The sequence below is a fragment of the Nannospalax galili genome, unplaced genomic scaffold (assembly GCF_000622305.1).
Source record: "Nannospalax galili isolate Female #2095 unplaced genomic scaffold, S.galili_v1.0 scaffold556, whole genome shotgun sequence".
Classification (NCBI taxonomy): Eukaryota; Metazoa; Chordata; class Mammalia; order Rodentia; family Spalacidae; genus Nannospalax; species Nannospalax galili.
In genome coordinates, this window is record NW_008338253.1 from 1,554,486 (window position 1) to 1,572,545 (window position 18,060).

Genomic DNA, 18,060 nt, shown 5'->3' on the forward strand with positions numbered 1-18,060 from the left:
TAAATCTGGGAAAAAAGAGCAGATTATATGCTGAAGCCTCCAGAAAAAAAATCAAGTTTTGCTGACACCTTTATTTTAGCTCAGTGATACACATATTGGACTTCTGACTAATAGATATGCAAGCAAAATTTTTGTAAGCAAAATGTTTGTTGATTTAGCTACAAAGTTTTGGTAATGTTACATAGCAGTGTGAAACTAACGTTGAATGTGTACTTTCTTTCAAAGCATGAGAGACTAACAGTTCCTTCAAATGAGAATGTCTTTTAAAGTTATTCATTCCATTAACTTGTTTATTGATTGGGTTGTTTGATTTCTTATTGTTTGGGGGTTATTTTTGAGTTCTTTGTATGTACTAGACATTAATCTTCTGCCAATTATACAGGTAGCAAAGATTTTTTTTACTCTTTTGAGTGGATTCTCTCTTCACACAATTAACTATTTCCTTTGCTATACAGAAATGGTTTATTTCTATGAGGCCCCATTTGTCAGTCATGGAAATATAAATGGTCGATGATCTTATAGAAAAGTTAACCTCACTAGATGTCAGAGAAACACAAATTAAAACTCAAATCAGATTCCATCTTGCCAAGTTTGAATGGTAATCATCACAAAGACACCAAATAACAACAAATTTTGATGAGGACATGGACGAAAGGGAACCCTTGCACCCTGCTGGTGGGAACATAAACTAGTACAGCCACTATGCAAATTGGTAGGGAGGTTCCTCAGAAACTAAAACTAGGTCTTCTATGTGGCCCAGCTATACTACTCCTGGGTATTTAGTCAAAGGATTCCAAGTTAACCTATTCATATTAGCTAAGTTATAAAACCAACATAGGTATCTACCAACAGAAGATCAGAAAAACAAAATGTAGTATTTATACACAATGGGGATATTTTCAGTCAAAAATGAGAATGAAGTTGTGTCACTTGCAGGAAGGTGGATGCAACTGGGGATAATTGTTTTAAGCGAGTTAAACCACTCTCAGAAAGACAAATACTATATACTTTCTTTCATTTGTGGTTCCTAGATTTTACATATGACATGAAAGTAGAAGACAACCTGCTGGTCACTGCACAGTTGGCTGCCTCTGTAGTTTTTCTAGAGACTAGAATGTCTTCAACTGCTGTTGGCAAATGGTGGTCACCAAGTATCAAGCTGTCAGCTCAATCACAGAAACGTATCAGGTCATGGGGACCCCATCCTGACTGCCAAGTGTGGACCTAATTGACTCCTGTACTCAACAATGACACTTTTTATTCTAGAAGTAGTTCATGTTGATTTCTCTAGCAAATATGGGGACAGACTGACTCCTGTGGAGAGTTCTGACCTAGGAGAGGTGAAAATGCCACTTTGAGGGACTAGAAGTCAGCCAAATCCCTGATAGACAGGCAGACAAAGGGCCACTGATAAGCAACATAGATGATAGACCTCAGCTTCTTTTGCACCCAAAACAAAAGTCTGAGGGCTTTTTTCTACCATCAGCAGGGCTGCTCTTCATGCTGACCACCAGTTTAACTAAGTCCAAGACCTGACCAGAACATATTTGTATTTGGAGCTGTGTACCTATCAGCCTTTTCCTTCTTGTTTAAGTTGACCAATCCAAAATTAGAGTAGGGGACCTACCTATACCACCAAAATGCTTAAGAAATCAGGCCCTCTCAGGATGTCTGGATTTCAGTTTCCAAACCCAGGTTCTACTTGTGGAGAGTCTTTTTCTCTGTGCTTTGCTATGTGTGCTTCTTTACTTTTAATAAAGTTTGTTTCCTGTTTGTACCTGCTGTGTCTGAGATTTTTCCTGCCTTTTAATTCTTTAATTGATAGAGAAAAATGAAGCTGGTCATGATTTCTAGATGGTAACACATTTTTTTGCTTGTCATATCACCAGTCTCACCCAGTGCAGAGTGAAGGCAGGTGCAAGAGGCAGGTGAGCAGCAGAAATCCTGCTGGTATAGGCTGCTGACTATAAATTTGTCCTATTCTATATGGCAAAGGTGACTTGTAGAAATGATTGAGGGAACAAGATTCCTTTTAAAGATATAGGTATGTAATGTAAATGTTTGATAAGAATATATTGCTAATTTCATGAAACATTTGGTTCTCTCTATATATGGCATTTTTTTCATGTTCATATGAGATTCCATTGGAATTGCTTTCCAAAAGCATCCCTCTATTGGGTTCCTCTTCATTTTTCTTTTGTCTTTCAAGGCTGGACTCTAGGGTGATGGATTCAGGATTTGCTTTCAGGTATTTTGATAGATGTTGGAGTGGTTAGAATCAGCATCAGTTCATTTCAAAGGCTTCTAGGTAGGGGGAGAAAACAAATTTATCCATCATTTTAGAACAATAGCTGGTTGTCTCCCTTAGCTACAGGTGGGAATATGGCATTATTTTTGACTTTTGAACTTTCTAACCTGGAGAGAGAACATACGGACAGCAGGAAAGTCCAGAATTATTGCTAGGATCCCTCTAATTCATATATTTCATAAGCCATACATTCTTCATACAATATGAGAACTCGACAATGGCTAACAATGAGCTCCTATTTCATAAACATGTAGATGTTCTTGAGATTAGGAATGAAAAATTTACAGACAAACATCCCAGTCACCACCATCAAAGAAGCCTCTTCTTCCACAGACAAAAATTGTTACAGGATTCCACAAGTGATCATACATAGAGACTGTCTGTGAATTTTCCAAGCCTAAGTGGTTCACCTATAATGCAACCTCTACACCTAAGGCTTAAAAAACCTAGAACAAGGGATAAAGAGAACACTGATGTGTCTTTTATTCTCATCAATGAAGTTCCCTCATGCAGCAGAGGTCCGGAAATGCAAAAGATCACAAATGGACAAAACATAGCAAATAAGAGTTACAGAGTGTAGGTCCTTGGACAGGATTCTATATTAAAATACACCCACCCAGAGCTCTGAAACCATTGCAGAAGAAGGGGTGGAAAGATTGTAAGAGCCAGGTAGGGGAGACACATGACCACACGGAAATAGAGTCCTACAGGCTCCTGGGACACTTCTCATATGAACGTACAGCAATGCTGTCAACATGCACAAGACTCAAGCAAACTCAAACAGACAAAATTCCAGCACAGAACTGTGAAAATGGACAGCATTCCCCAATCTCAGTCACAGAATTATTGGCAGATGATTACTGCTGGATGAGGAAGAGCTGATCTTCTTAAAGGGAGGAAGGCTAGATAGCCTGACTAAATCTCAGTGGATGAATTTACACTGAGGGAAGACTGGGCACACTAACTTGACATGATAGGCCTTAACACAAATGAAAGAATATATGAAACCCAGTGGTGGGGGGCATGGATGGGTACCAATGGAGAAGGGGTTCTAAAGTTGATTAAGATGTTCTATATGAAATACACAAAAATTCAATACTTTTTTTTAAAATCTAAGAATTTTTTTAAAAAAGAATGCAAATATGTTAAAATTTTATAGCACTGCTGTCAATGTATTATTGGCCCTCACTGGAGATGTCCTATACTTTCTGCTTGATGATTTTCTCTATTCCCAGGAGTGAGCAAAACCCATACCTAACAGGTCAGCAATACTAGGGAGCTGATGCCTATTGGAACAACTCTTAAACAAGGAACAGGAGCTGGCAACTGTAGAAGAAGCAAGTGTAATGTTTGTACTTCTTGTACTCTTTGATACTGCCTGATGCCACTGACTTCCGGCTGTCTTCAGCAGCCACATGCTCATTAACCTGGGTTTTATTAGATTTGATTTCTTCCAAGCTTCACTTCTCCCCTACTTTGTTTTCTTAGGATCACTTTTAAATGAATTTCATATTGTATGCTATTCAATCCTGGCCTTAAGTTTTTGCTTGTGGGAATCATAATCAGGACCTACACATTATGAGTAAATGTTTCTTACTATGAATCTTCTCAACTTGGTATTCCCAATATTACAGGCTAATATGCTGTGTGTATGTTTGTAGGATGTGAATTTTGTATAGTTTTGTAAAGTATTCTTAAGCACCATAATCTTGGCAATGTGGACTTAGAGAAAACTGACTGCTTGATCATCACAATAATACTTGTATCAAGAACAGTTGTGAACATGCACTTTAATAATTTTTGCATGATTCTGATGCTAATGTTAAGTAAACCTTTCTCTATTACTTTCTTTATCTTGACTGCAATTTGGCAAGAAATAAGACACTTTGTGTGTATATTAACTAATCCAGTTCTCTCCCAGAAAGAGACAAGCATACAACTACCTCAACAAAAATTTCATTGCTTAAATAGTACTTAGAAAAGAACAAGGCAAAAGTTACAGTTCAAAAAATGTTAGGCAAACACAAAATCCAATAACAAGTGAACAAACTTGGTGTTTAAACGTGACATAACCCAGAATAAATGTATGCTGATTTTTTAAGAAGTCAAAATATTACTTACTTGCTGTGGGGCTTTACAGTCCTTATTTTTAATGCTTTGTGATCATATAGGAATATAATCTTCACACCATTTCCATCCCCCCAATCCCTCTGGAACTCTTCCCATGATGTTGATTCCTGCTCCCCCCCTCCCCAGATCTCCTTGTTCATGCCCAGTCATGAACTTCGGGTAGGACATAAGTAGGAGGAGAAACATCTCTAGTAATAGCAACTTGAATGTTTGAAGGGCTTTAGAATTTTATTCTGCAAAGATTTTCTAAATAAGAGCTTTTCTGTGTTCAAAGGCATTTGTTGAGAGAAGAATAGAATAAAGTTTATAAATGTTAACACGAATGAAGAAAATTAAATTCAACGTATTTGTTTTCCAATGTCTAGAATAGAGGGCCATCTTTTAGAAGTTACTGTTGTGTATGTAGCAATCCCTCTAAAATTAAACATTCCCTCCTGGAGGATGTAGGGAGGTCCATGCCACTTAGGAAGTAAACAAACCTTATAAATACAGAAAAACTGAAACTAAGGAGATTCATGAGGTTCCTCCCCAAGGTTGTAGAGGCAGTAAACAACTGCTGAGGAGAGGAGGCTCTCCAATATGCTTAGCTGCCTAGAGGAGACTTTGAGGAGGCTCTCCGACATGCTTAGCTGCCTAGAGGAGACTTTCTTTCTTTCTTTTTTTTTTTTTTTTTTTTTGGTCTTTTTGAGACAGGGTCTCCCTGTAGCCCTAGCTGGCCTGGATTTGCTATGGAGACCAGGCTGGCCTCGAACTCACAGAGATCTGCTTGCCTCTGCCTCCCAAGTGCTGGGACTAAAGGCGTGCACCACCATGCCTGGCCTGAGGAGACTTTCTTACTTGTTGATCTGCCCAGAAGTCTTGTAGGAAACTCTAGGGATTTAGAACTGCCACCCACGTTCTGTTGGGATTTTTGGAGATTCCGTTGCCTTTAAATTGTCCATGGTCCTGTTAGTAATCCCTTACCCATATTCCTGTGAGTAACTCCAATAAACTCACTGGTTCACCATGTTGGACTTTGGTGGAATAGTTCTTTTGGTTTGTCATTGGTTCCCTATCTGGGATAAGCAGAAATTTCTTGGTATGTCAGCAAGAAATGTTACACAACACCTATGAAAAGAACACTTAGGTCTTGGTACTGGAGAGATGGTTCAGTGGTTAAAATCATTGGTGACTTTTCCAAGGACCAAAACTTAGCTACCAGCACCCACATGGTGGCTGACAACAGTCTGCAACTGTAGTTCCAGAGGTTGTAGCACCCTTGTCTGACTTCTGTAGGCATCATGCACATATGTGTCACAGGTACATGCATGCAGACAAAACACATATACACATAAAATAAAAAAAAATCTAAAAAAAAAAAAAACCTCGTGTATCAGTTACTTTTCTGTTGCTGTAATAAAATATCATGGCCAAAGCAAGCTATAGAAGAAAGAGTTTATTTGGCTTACGGTTCTAAAGGGTTAAGAGTCCATTGTGGTTGGGAGGCATCACAGCAGAAGTGACCAGAGCAGAAAGCTGAGCATCCATATCTTCAATCACATGCAGGAAGCAGAGAGTTGGCAAACTTGAAATGGAATGAGGTTACGAATTCTCAAAGCCCACTCCCAGTGACACGTTGACATGCTTCCTCTAACAAGACCACACTCCTAAGGATTCCCCAAACAGTGACACCAACTAAGAATCATATATCAAGTGTTCAAATACTTGAGCCTATGGAGGATGCTTCTCATTCAAACCAACACAACTCAGTTCAAATTAAAGACAGCAATACACATTTTACACAGTGGATAGCATGTGTAATGGATGTCTCCCTACAAGTGTGGATAGCCTTAAAGTACAGATACATTTAGTAAAATATTAGATGGTGTCTTGGGATACTTGTGATATGGTTTGTATGTAAGATGGAAATAATTTATGTTCTAATACATCAGTCGAATGTTTTTGCTGTACAAAGACACAGAGAACTGAAGTTAGCCAGAATGACTTCATCAGAGTGTATCAGTGTTTAAAATATAACTGAGGCCTTTTCACTCAATGCTACTGTTGCTATGAAAATGAGACTACTTAAATATAAGAATTACATAATAAAATGTCAATTTGAAACATAAAGTATATTTTATTTATTAGTAATAATATTCTTTCATTCAGAATAGAGCATTGAACCAAAGTAGGAGATGATATTACTCAAATGATTTCTCAAGCAACTCAAAATTAAACATTAAGCCCTTGGGTTTTACGGCTACATGTGATTTTCATATTTGTTCTTCTCAAGTTCATGGCATTGCATTAAAGTTTCCTTGCTCATAAACTAGGAACAATGTATGATAGAATATCCATGCCAAATATTTAAACATTCCCAGTGTCTCAGTTCACCCTAAATGGCCCAATGCAGACAGTTGACAAACATCATTCATATGGCTGTCAAGCTCAGTGTAGAAATCTCCCCCCATGTGATGTAGGAGAGGCTCCCAGTTCTTTCTGTCTTATACTGATGTCTCCCTAGGGGTCTGTGCAACAAGTAACAATATTGCAACATTATCCAGAAGGGAAGGACCAACTCAAGGTTGGGTAACAACCCAGCTTTCATTATTCCCGATGCTAAGCATGGCCAGGTTTCCGACACTGGAGAACTTTGAATTCATGTTTTACTTTGCACCACTTTCTCCCTTCCTAGATTAATCGAATCTTCCCAATCTTATTATATTTCATATCTACATACTGTAAGAATTGTACCATATGTGCTATGTTTTAGGTTTGGTTCTCTAATGTGCACAGGTTGCTTCCTGCCTCATTATAAACATCACTCACATCAGCATATCTAGGTTCCTAATCACTCTGTATTCTTCCTCCTGGGTCAGTTCCCTAGTTTGAGTTACCCACAGTACTTCATCTTCCTACTGACTCTAGAAGCACAGACAAGTCTCAGGCTTCTTGAAATTCTCTTGGTATAGGTCCACATCTGATTGTGCTTGAGCTTCATCTCAGAATTGGGATTCCACTATCCCTACTGTTCTGTGTAAAGTCAAAGTGTTCTACCTTGCCTCAACCCATGGCAGAGAAGGAGCTTTGACAAGTGGGCTACAGAGGTACAAGAAGGCAAGCAGGATGGTGTGTTGGGAATTGGCAGTGTGATCAGTCAGTCCCTGGGTTGAAGACTGCTCCCACGTAATGAGGGACACCTGTGCAAGTCACAGGAGCCAGGATGCCAGGATGGAAGGAGCTCCTCTGACAAGGAAGGCAGCAGCACCATTCTTCTTGGAGTCCTTCAAATCTCTCACCTCTCACGCCCACCACCCCATAAACAGCTTCCTCGGTTGCCAGGAGAAGAATTATGATCCAGGCTTGACCCCCTTGATGAGGTGTGCATCAAGAAGTAACAAATGCACAGAGGCACCACAACTGCAAAAACTTTTCTTGATTTTTAGCAATGGCCAACATCGAGCATGATAAAGTATGAGACCATTACAATGAATTAATATCATCCAAACCTTCACTTTTCCTTTGGGCCACGGCAACACCCATATTCTAACCCTCTCTCCCTGTCTAAAATAGATGCAAAGTATCAATCATGTGCTACCTGTAACCTTAGACAATTATAGAAAATGATTGTTACCATTCTCACCAAATATCTTTAAGCTCCCATTTTACATATGAGGAAACAATCTCCATGAAATCCAAAATCACAAATCTAAAATCAGCTATTTACAGAATTGATTTCTGACCCCCAAATATCATGCTATTTTGATGATGAATGCATAATATTATGAAGTTTTACAATAGAAAAAAGTTGGCATTGTGATTGTATGTTGCAGGAGATGAGAGACCTAAATCTCCTTTCTCAGCTGTTGGGCATTATAGCTTTTCCAGTGAACCTCTTCATGTTTGCCTATCCCTAACTACTGCTTGATTTACTGAGATTTTACCTCCAAATTAAATTTACTCATTTTTGTATTCAAATATTTCAGTAGTCATGTTAACAATAGGAGGATGTGGGACTTGAGAGATGCTGCAGCAGTTAAGATCCCTGGCTGCTCTTGCAGAGGACCCCCATTTGGTTCCTAGCATCCACATGATGGTTAACAATCATCTGTAACTCCAATTCTTGGGGATCCATTATCTTCTGTCTTGGTGGAGAATTGCATGACACATGGCTGCATTTACATACATGTGCTAAAGCACTCAAATACATGAAATGAAAATAAATCTAAAAATAAAAAATGGGGTAGTATGTAGGAAGATACATTGGAATGAGGAAGATTAGCACATTTACTGATCAATACATTTATAAAATATCTGAAGCCTGAACTTTTACATGATTATGTAACGATAATGAGAAAGGCATGCAATGTAATAGAAATTATCCATCCTATTCAACCAGATAGAGAACTTAGGGAAGAGGAAGTCACCAGTGGCAGGGGCATTTTCACAATGTTTGCACAAGATAGAGATAATGATAGAAACATGCGGATTGTTAAACTGTGAGGGAAATGCTATAGAATAGCAATGAGTGTTATGTTTTAAAATACTTCCCTGTCTCTCAATTCTTTTATGAAATATTTGAACATCCAGTTTGTTTTCTGCATATTCTAGTTACTGAGAACCTAACACACTTTAGAAAAAAAATCAGCTCAAAATGGATTAGGTGCCGAATATGATCTCGGACTTCATAACACTACTAATGAAAGAAAGAACATGGGGAGAAAGTTTGTTGATATTCGTAGAGATTACCTTTTTGAATGTGACAGTAAAATCATAGGCTATAAATGAGAAAGAAAGACAAGTGGGATAATTCAACACAACAATTTCTGTAGGAAAAATATACAAGAGCAATAGGCATCTTGTGAGGTTGCAATATACATACATACTAAAAGTAATATGATTTAATTGTGAAACTATTAAATCTTAACTGCTTTCATAGTACATGTAGAAAAAGAAGAGAATATTGTTGCATTTCATTGGCAAAATGATTACTACAAATATTTTATTAAGTTTTTACTCATACAGCTATACAATTTCCTTTTTTTACCAGCACAATTTCAATATCTTGAGATTCATCTCATGGCATCACTAGATCTTTTTTTCAGAGCAATTCTGCTTTCACTAATCATTTTATGCATTCTTACTAATGATTAATATAATGATGTCATATCCTCAATGCTACAAAATGTGGGAAAAGTACAAGTGAATGTTCATTCCATCATTGATAAAAAAGCTAATGGACTGGTCAAGGCAATGCAGAACTTCATGAGAAATATTTACATATGTTAGGTGTTGCATATACAGATACTGCACCTAGAAGCTGTTCGTACATGGTGGTGCCCTCCTCATATATCTTATGATTGTTGTTTAAAGTGAGAGCTGAACAGAGCCCAATAAGTGGTGTTTCTGGTTTACCTGTGCTTTTATCTTGAAGTTCGAGTAATTCATTGGTGTCAGTTAAAGGCTCATTTAGTGGTGTTTTACTCTGGTTCAGCTTCGGGTGTGATGCTTCATGCCTTATCTCCTTGTTGGCTTTATTAGGATGTTGTGGTTTTTGGTGTTTCATCTCAGATCTTGAGTCCTGTTTGGAGAGTCTCTTGTGCTTCACTTTGTTCATTCTCCTTTGGTGCCCGAGATCAGCAAAAAGCAGGTCTCTTTTCTTGACTGGGAATTCTTCATAGCTTGGTTGGCTCTCATATCCCGAGGTCACACTGTTGGGTTATGCCTGAATCTCCAAAACGTTCAGTCAACTCACAGAAGTCATCCTCTCCTTTGTGTGTGTATCTATAATAAGTAGAGCTAAGCATATCCTGGTTTCTATGCTTGTCATCATGAAACCAACTGCCTTGATATGACCAGGGAACCCCGTGTATTTCCAGGTCTAGTCTTCTGTGATTACTTTTCTCAAAGTTGGTGGGCTGCTTGGTTGATTTTCCTTGATCTTCCCAAGGCCATTTGTTCTCAGCCTTGCAGTTGGGTTTTGGTGTTTCCAGTAACTTGATTAAGTGGTCCGAAGAACTTTCTTCTTCTGCCGAGGCCAGGAAGCCAGTTGATACTGGTTCTGGCAGGCACCAACGCCTTTCGAGAAGGATCTGCGTGCTGGTGGGGCAGTGGGCAAAAGTGGCTGAAGCAGTTCCGGATCCTCAGGCAACTTCGTTTGGCTCTTTGTGGCAGGACTCTGGGCTCCATGAGAAATCACAGGAAACAAAGGACCCCTCAGTGCTGCGTGGGGTCAGCCTTTCACTTGATGTCCCTCCTTGAAGTTATCTGGTTGTTCCTTTAAAAGGAGTCTGTGTTGGCCTTCCAGGGAGCTGGGCAGCTTCAGTTGTAGTCGGTGCTTCAGGGTACATTTGAAAGGGCCTTATACACAGATTCGCAGGTCGTGTAGTGGGACGTGGGCTTTACTGTCTTTTTTGCTTTGTTCCTTGGCAGCCTTTGGTTGCCCCATGATATGCCTGGCTGAGGGGCCACAGTCCCAGCCTCTGAGATTCGTCACCTTGAGGCCACTTGGTTGCTAGGCGATCCGGACTGGGTGCCTTGGATTCCACTGTGCTGACCATGATTGAGTGTTCCACGAGCCACTCCTTCCATTCTGTTCTTCGTAGTATAAACAAACCATGCTTTACTGATTACTGGTCTTTTGATAGACTTCCGCGTGGTTTCAGTCTTGTCCTGTAATTCAAAGAATGTTTCTATGAGCATGTGTAGTCACATTTCTGTGTGCCGTATGCTTTCATTTCTCCTAGATAAACTTTAGCCAGGAGTCTAACAGCAGGATCATGCAAGATAAAGTTTCATCAGTTTTAATCAGTCACTAAATTACATAAATTTTAAAAACAAGATGAAATTGTTTATACTTATCACAGACATGACATTTTGCATCATTTATATAGATATATTGTGTAATGAATAAATCTAGCTATTTAACATAGACATTTTTTCACTTAGATTTTACCTTTTTTAAAAAAAAACTAAGGAATGCTTAGAGTTTTGTTGTTTTGTTGTTGTTTTTTTAATTTTTTTGGTCTTTTTGAGACAGGGTCTCCCTGTAGCCCCAGCTGGTTTGGAACTCACTATGTAGACCAGGCTGGCCTGGAACCCACAGAGATCTGACTGCCTTGGCCTCCCGAGAGCTGTTTACTGGCACGGACCACCACTCCTGGCTGTAGTTTTCACTTTTGTACCTTGTACAACAGACATCCATTCTCTTAACATTATTTAACTACATTGATAATAATCACCATTTTATAAAGTAGATCATTTGTTCCTATTCCTTCTGTCTTGTTGAATTTTGTATCCTTAGATCATGTGATTGGAGTGCCTCATATTCCTTTTGGAAACTTAGGAGAATTAAAATTCCTCCACATTCTATATGACTTTAGTCAAACTTTAGTATTGGCTATTCAGTAGACATGGAGTAGTATCTCATTGTGGTTTTAATTTGCATTTCTCATATGACTAATGGTGCTGAATGTGTTTGTATGCCATGTGTTTGTATGTCTTGACATCCACTTTGCTTCATTGATGAAATATATGTTCCACATTTGTACATGTTTAAATTATGCACTTTTTGAGATACATTTCTGAATTTTCATAGTTATTTGTGCTTTAGATTTAGATCCTTCATCAGATATATCATTTAAAAAATTTCCAGCTCTTTATCATTTGTTCTGGCATTATCTTGAGTCTATACCTTTGTGTGTGTGTATGTATGTGTATGTGTGTGTGTGTATGTGTATGTGTGTGTGTGTATGTGTATGTGCGTGTTTCAACATATGCTTGTGCACAGAGGCCAGAAGAGGATGTTGGGTGTCCTGCTCTATCACTTTCTGTCTTGTTGCCTTGAGAGAAGGTCTGTCACTGAAACTGGTAGCTAACTATTCCCGTAGAGCCTCCGGTCTCCACCCCAACTCCATGCAAACAGGGCTGGATTTATAGATGCACAATCAACCACGACCAACTTTTTACATGATTTCTGGCAATTTGAACACAGGCCTTCATGCCTGCAGGGCAAGTGCTCAGTGAGCCATCTCCCTTGCCCTTAATCTATTTCAAAGAGAATGTCTAACTGTAATAAATTCCACTTTATCCATTTTATTCTTTGATGGAGGTTACTTTCTGTGTTGCATCAAAGAAAATATTAATTTTCCAAAGGTCACTTGCTTAATTCTGGAATACATATAACTTTAGTTCTGCATTTTATCAGTTAAATATTGCAATTTTATTTTTGTACTTGGTACAAGAAATTTCCAAATAATATAATTATTACTTATAGACAGATTTACAAAAATTCCATACTCTAGCTTTACAGTGAGTCTTGAAATCCCAATTTGTTTGTGTCGCCAGAGTTCTCTCTCTGGGTCTCTTGCACTATCAGGCAAACCATATAATATATCTTTATGTGCATTTATTATTGTTGTGGGTGGGGGAGTAACTTACAAAGGAAGGAGCACCCAGGGCCTAGCTCCATGCCCACGCCTCCGCTCAGCACCGCTCAACCCCGTGGCTCAGAGCCTGCCATATCAGATTGCTCCCGGGGCATGCCCATAGTCACTGCTAGCTTTCGCCCACACCTCAGGGGCCAGCGGTCTCACCCCAAGTCCATAAGTCCAGGCCACTTTGTCCTTGAGTACACCCAGCTGCTGAGCGGTCCCCACGCCAGTGCCAGTGCCGCAGGTTCCTGGAGGCTCATGGTTTCAAGCTGGCTCCCAGTAGCCCCTCCTACACATCCATCCTCTGTGGCAGGCCCCGCCCTTTGGAGGAACCAGAACCCCTGGGAACAGTTAGTGAAAGGAGATAGTGTTGTTTGGCTCTTTTTGGCCCTTTAAATTTTCTATGAGGATTTGTTTAGCATCAGTTAGTCCACACAGGTGCTCTTTTAATTTTGATGAGGATTCTTTAGCATAGACAGAATGATTTGAAGATAATTGACATAAAACATATTAATATTTTTGACCATTGAAGCTTGTATACTATCTCTATTACTGTATGTATCCTATCATTAGACTCAATATTATTTTGAATTTTTTTATGTATGCATGTGATATCTTTATTTCCTTGGGTTTTCATTATGTTTTTAATGTTTATAACATTAGAATGAGTGGTATTGAGAGAGAGAGAGAGTTTGGAAACAAGAAGTATATTGCATTGTACAACATATATGCTAGGAATGAATTTGTTCCTTGGAGAGAAGGTAGGATAGAATCTCACTACACAGCCCAGGCGGCTCTGAAACTCATGTATTAGTTATTGTTGCATTGCTGTGACAAATGCCTGACAAAAACAGCTTTAACAAAGGATTCATTTTTACTTAAGGTTTGAGGGTACAATCTACTATGAAAGCAAATGTATGGCAGTCAAAGTGGCTCTAACTCTGGTAGCAGGAATATAAAGCAGTTGGATACAATCATCTGCATTTAAGAAGGGGAGAGAGAGGGAGGGAGGGAGAGAGAGAGAGAGAGAGAGAGAGAGAGAGAGAGAGAGACCATGACACTCAGCTAGCTTTCTCTTTTTTTCCTTTTTTTTCACTACAGAAACCGGCCTCTTAAGAAAGTACCACCCATGCTCAGGATTAGTCTTCTGGCCTCAATTAAACCTCTCTGAAAATGCCCTTAGAAACAGTCCAAGTTATTTTTCTATTGCTGTGATAAAACACAAATATTATCAAAATATAATATTTGAAATTCATAAAAATTCAATAAAAGAGAATTAAACTTGATAAGGAAAGATAAATAGCCCCAAAGTGAAAGAAAATGAAAATCCCACTCTGACCCTAACCGACTTGGGGAGAAAAGGTTTATTTGGCTAACATATCTGAATCATGATCACAGTCCATCTTTGACTAAAGCCAAGGCAAGAATTAAAATGGTGCAGGAACCTGGAGGTAGGAGCTTAAACAGAGACTATGAAGGAATACTGCTTACTGGCTTGCTCCCCTGGCCTGTGCTCAACCTACTTTCCTTTTTTTATTATTTTTATTTTATGTTTATGCGTGTATTGCCTGTATGTAGGTCAGTGCACCCTTGTCGTGCAGTGCCCACGGAGGTCAGAAGGGACCGTTGGATCCCCTGGGACTGGAGTTATGGACAGCCGTTAGCTGCGATGTGGATCCTGGAATTCAAACTCAGGTCTTCTGTAAGAACAACCAGTGTTCTTAACCGCTGAGCCATCTCTCCAGCCCTTCAACCTACTTTCTTATACAACCCAGGACTACCTTCTGAGGGGTGTCACCAGTCACAGTGGGCTGGGCCCCACCACCACATTGCTCCACAATTAATAAAAACACTTCACAGATATTCCAACAAGTAATCTAATAGAGGAAGTTCCTCCATTCAAATTTCTTCTTCCCTGATGTTTCAAGTTGATAACTGAATGTATCCAGTTGTTCAGTGTGTCTTTTAGGTAATTCTAAGTGCAGTCTCATTGAAAATGATGATTTAGAATCTGAAGTCTACTTCTTGTCAACTGGATACCCAAACACACCAATTTTAAATCATTCCTTCTTTGTCCTTGTAGGCTTATGAACACCTCATAACACAACATGCATTTAAAATATTTTATTATTTTTACTTCATGTGTATGAGTGTAATACTTTCATGTAGGTAGGTGTACCAATGTCATGCAGTGCCCTTGGAGGTCAAAATAGGGCATCAGATCCCCCTAGAACTCACCTTATAGATGGTTGTTAGCCACCATGTGTGTACTGGGAATCCAACCTGGGTCTTCTGCAAGAGCAGCCAGTACTCTTAGCCACAGAACCGTCTCTCCAGGCCAAAAATGCATTTTTATGTATAAAAGTCTCCAAAATATTAACATTTCTACCATTATTCCAAACTCTAAATTATAAACGTTATTCTGAGTCTCCAGAATACACTCTTTTTTGTTATTTGTTTATTCTGAGACAGGGCCTTCCTATAGGCCCAGCTGACCTGGAACATGCTGTGGTTTAGATCTCACAGAGATCCATATGACTTTGCCTCCTGAGTGCTGGACTAAATGCGTGTGCCACCATCCATAGCTCAAGACAAAACTCTTAACTGTGATTTACTGCAAGATACAAAACAAGTTATATACTTCCAATAAACAATGGCACAGAATAAATATTCCCACTCCTAAGGGAAGAATAATGGCATAGGAAGGAATGAGAAGGCCACGACAAGACAAAATCCACACAGATCCATGTCTAGTAAATTCATCAATGCTCAAACAACCTCGGTTAAGCCAAGCTATCATGTTTTTCTGCCTTTAGCACACGCAGCCTTTCTCTTTGACCACCTCCACTTTCTATTTGGAGCTTTCTTCAGCAGATGCCTAAAGTCTTGCTATCTTCAACATCCTGGAGCTTCCCTTGCAACTTAGGCTTCACTTTTACAGATTCATGCCCCACCAAGTCTCCTTATATGGAATCCATCCTGGCCACACATTGGCCTGGCTTTGCTGCAAGGCCCCATGATGTTGTAACTGTCTACATGCTTGTGAAACCAGGACCATGTTAACAATACTATCTAGTTGGCCTGCCATTTTGAGATGGTCCCTTTCTGATAGCTATAGTGGCCTTTGTGTTCTATGGTGGCGGAACCTCTGAAAATGTTTCCCTGGTTAATTAGTTTGAGTAAAAATCCTCTTCAATGGCATTTTCTGTTCCATCTTTCTCCATTCAATTCAATTTGCAATTTTACCTTCTGGTACCTTTGATAGGTAGGGTCTTAACAAGAAGGCACCTCTCCTATTGTCTCAGTGCAAAGAATCAGGTTGTTATTTAATGGCACTACTGTCTTTAATAAGTACAAGTGCTTTCTTCCCATCTGCTGTAACTGGAAATTTAAGTTAACTCATCCTTTACTCTTTAAACTGTACCCTTTAAAATCTTTTCTTTCTTCCTTTCTTTCTTCCTTCCTTTCTTCTTTCTTTCTTTCTTTCTTTCTTTCTTTCTTTCTTTCTTTCTTTCTTTCTTTCTTTCTTTTTCTTTCTTTCAATATGAAAAGAGAAGTGTGTAGGAGCCATACCACAGCCTGAATGCTTTGTTGTCTTGAAATTCACACCAACACCAACTTAGTCTACTACTTTTTAATTGAGCGTTACTCAAATTTTGGGGACATTGTTATAATTCATTCAAATTGTTTGCCTTCCAGACTATGACACAAATGTTTTATAGTCCAGATATTGATAGTGTCCTTATTTCCCTCTGAAATATTTTTTGCTGGCTCCTTTTATATAACATTCTTGTCCTCTTAACTCACCAGGATAGGACATTAATCACTACTTACATCACTCTATGGTTTCTTTATTCTTTAGCTCTAAATTCACGCATAGACTTCCTGAAAGCCAATTTCAAAGACTTATAGAACACATAGCTATGTTTATCACAGCAATAGAACCAATCACTTACATGATATTTCTGTGTTGTTCCTTTTCTGTACTGTGTACTTTTCGCATTGCTGGGTCAAAATATCCAGTAAAAGCAACATAAAGAAGGAAAGTTTTATTGTCATTCGTTGCCTAATGGTACAATCCATTATGGTGAGGAAAACTTGTCCGCAAGTGAATCTCTAGCTTTGGAGGTAAGAGTATGAGGCAGCTGGTCACATGAAGCAGAGGTAGTTGAATGCTGGTGTTCAGCTTGCTTTCTCCTTTTTTACATTCTATTAGTTCAGTCTGCTACTCAGCCTATGGGACAATGTTGTCCCAATTCAGAGTGAGCGGCACCACCTCAATTAAAATTTTATGGAAATACCACAATATACATACACTGAGTTGTGTCTCCTAAGAGATTCTAAAGACAGCCAAGCATACAATGAAGGTTAATTATTGTAACCCACTATACAGCCTAGACTGTCCTCCTGATGTCTATCTTCCTACCTCAGCTGCTTGAGTACTGATTATGTGCCTTCATGTCTGGATCCATTTCTTCTGAAAATCTTTATTTTACCTTGGTTTTGGAAAGAAGTTTTCTGTGTGTACAAAATACTAGCTTAATAGGTTTTTTCTAGCAATGCTTTAATAAGGTGACTCCACTCTTTTCTTGCTTGTAGTATTTTTGATGAATACTGACATCATTCTGGTTTTAGTTATTTATACCAAGGTGTCTTTCATTTCCTCTGGCTGGTTAGAACAGACACTCTGTGTGTGTGTGTGTGTGTGTGTGTGTGTGTGTGTTATCTTTTTAAGAAGGGTTTTCCTGTACCAACTTGTTTTTCTGAATCTCTTCACCTTAGAGTGCTTGTCTCTGCCTGAATTTCCCTCCCTGAACTGCAGTTTGTAATTCAGAGAGCAGTCTAGGGCAACTATATAGCTTACTTTACCTATTTCCTGAATTTCAAGGAACCTGGATCCCTTGCCTGTGCCTTGAAACTGTGGCCGTATGAATTTTACCCATTTTCTGTTTGCCTTTAATCCCAGCACTCAGAAGTCAGAGGCAGGCAGATCTCTGTGAGTTCAAGGCCAGCCTGGTCTACATAGTGAGCTCCAGGACAGCTGGGGCTACAGGGAGACCCCGTCTCAAAAAGACAAATAAATAAATAGATAGATAGATGATAGATAGATAGATAAATAGATAGATAAATAAATAAATAAACAAACAAACAAATAAATAAAAGTTCTGTTTGCTATATTGGTGAGAAAACAGGCCAGATTTTTTTGTTGTT

At 39.0% G+C, this 18,060-nt stretch overlaps 1 pseudogene; it reads right to left on the bottom strand.

The window, feature by feature from the left end:
* Positions 1–9,680: 9,680 nt before the first annotated feature.
* LOC108490857 lies at positions 9,681–12,418 on the bottom strand (annotated as a pseudogene).
* Positions 12,419–18,060: the final 5,642 nt, after the last annotated feature.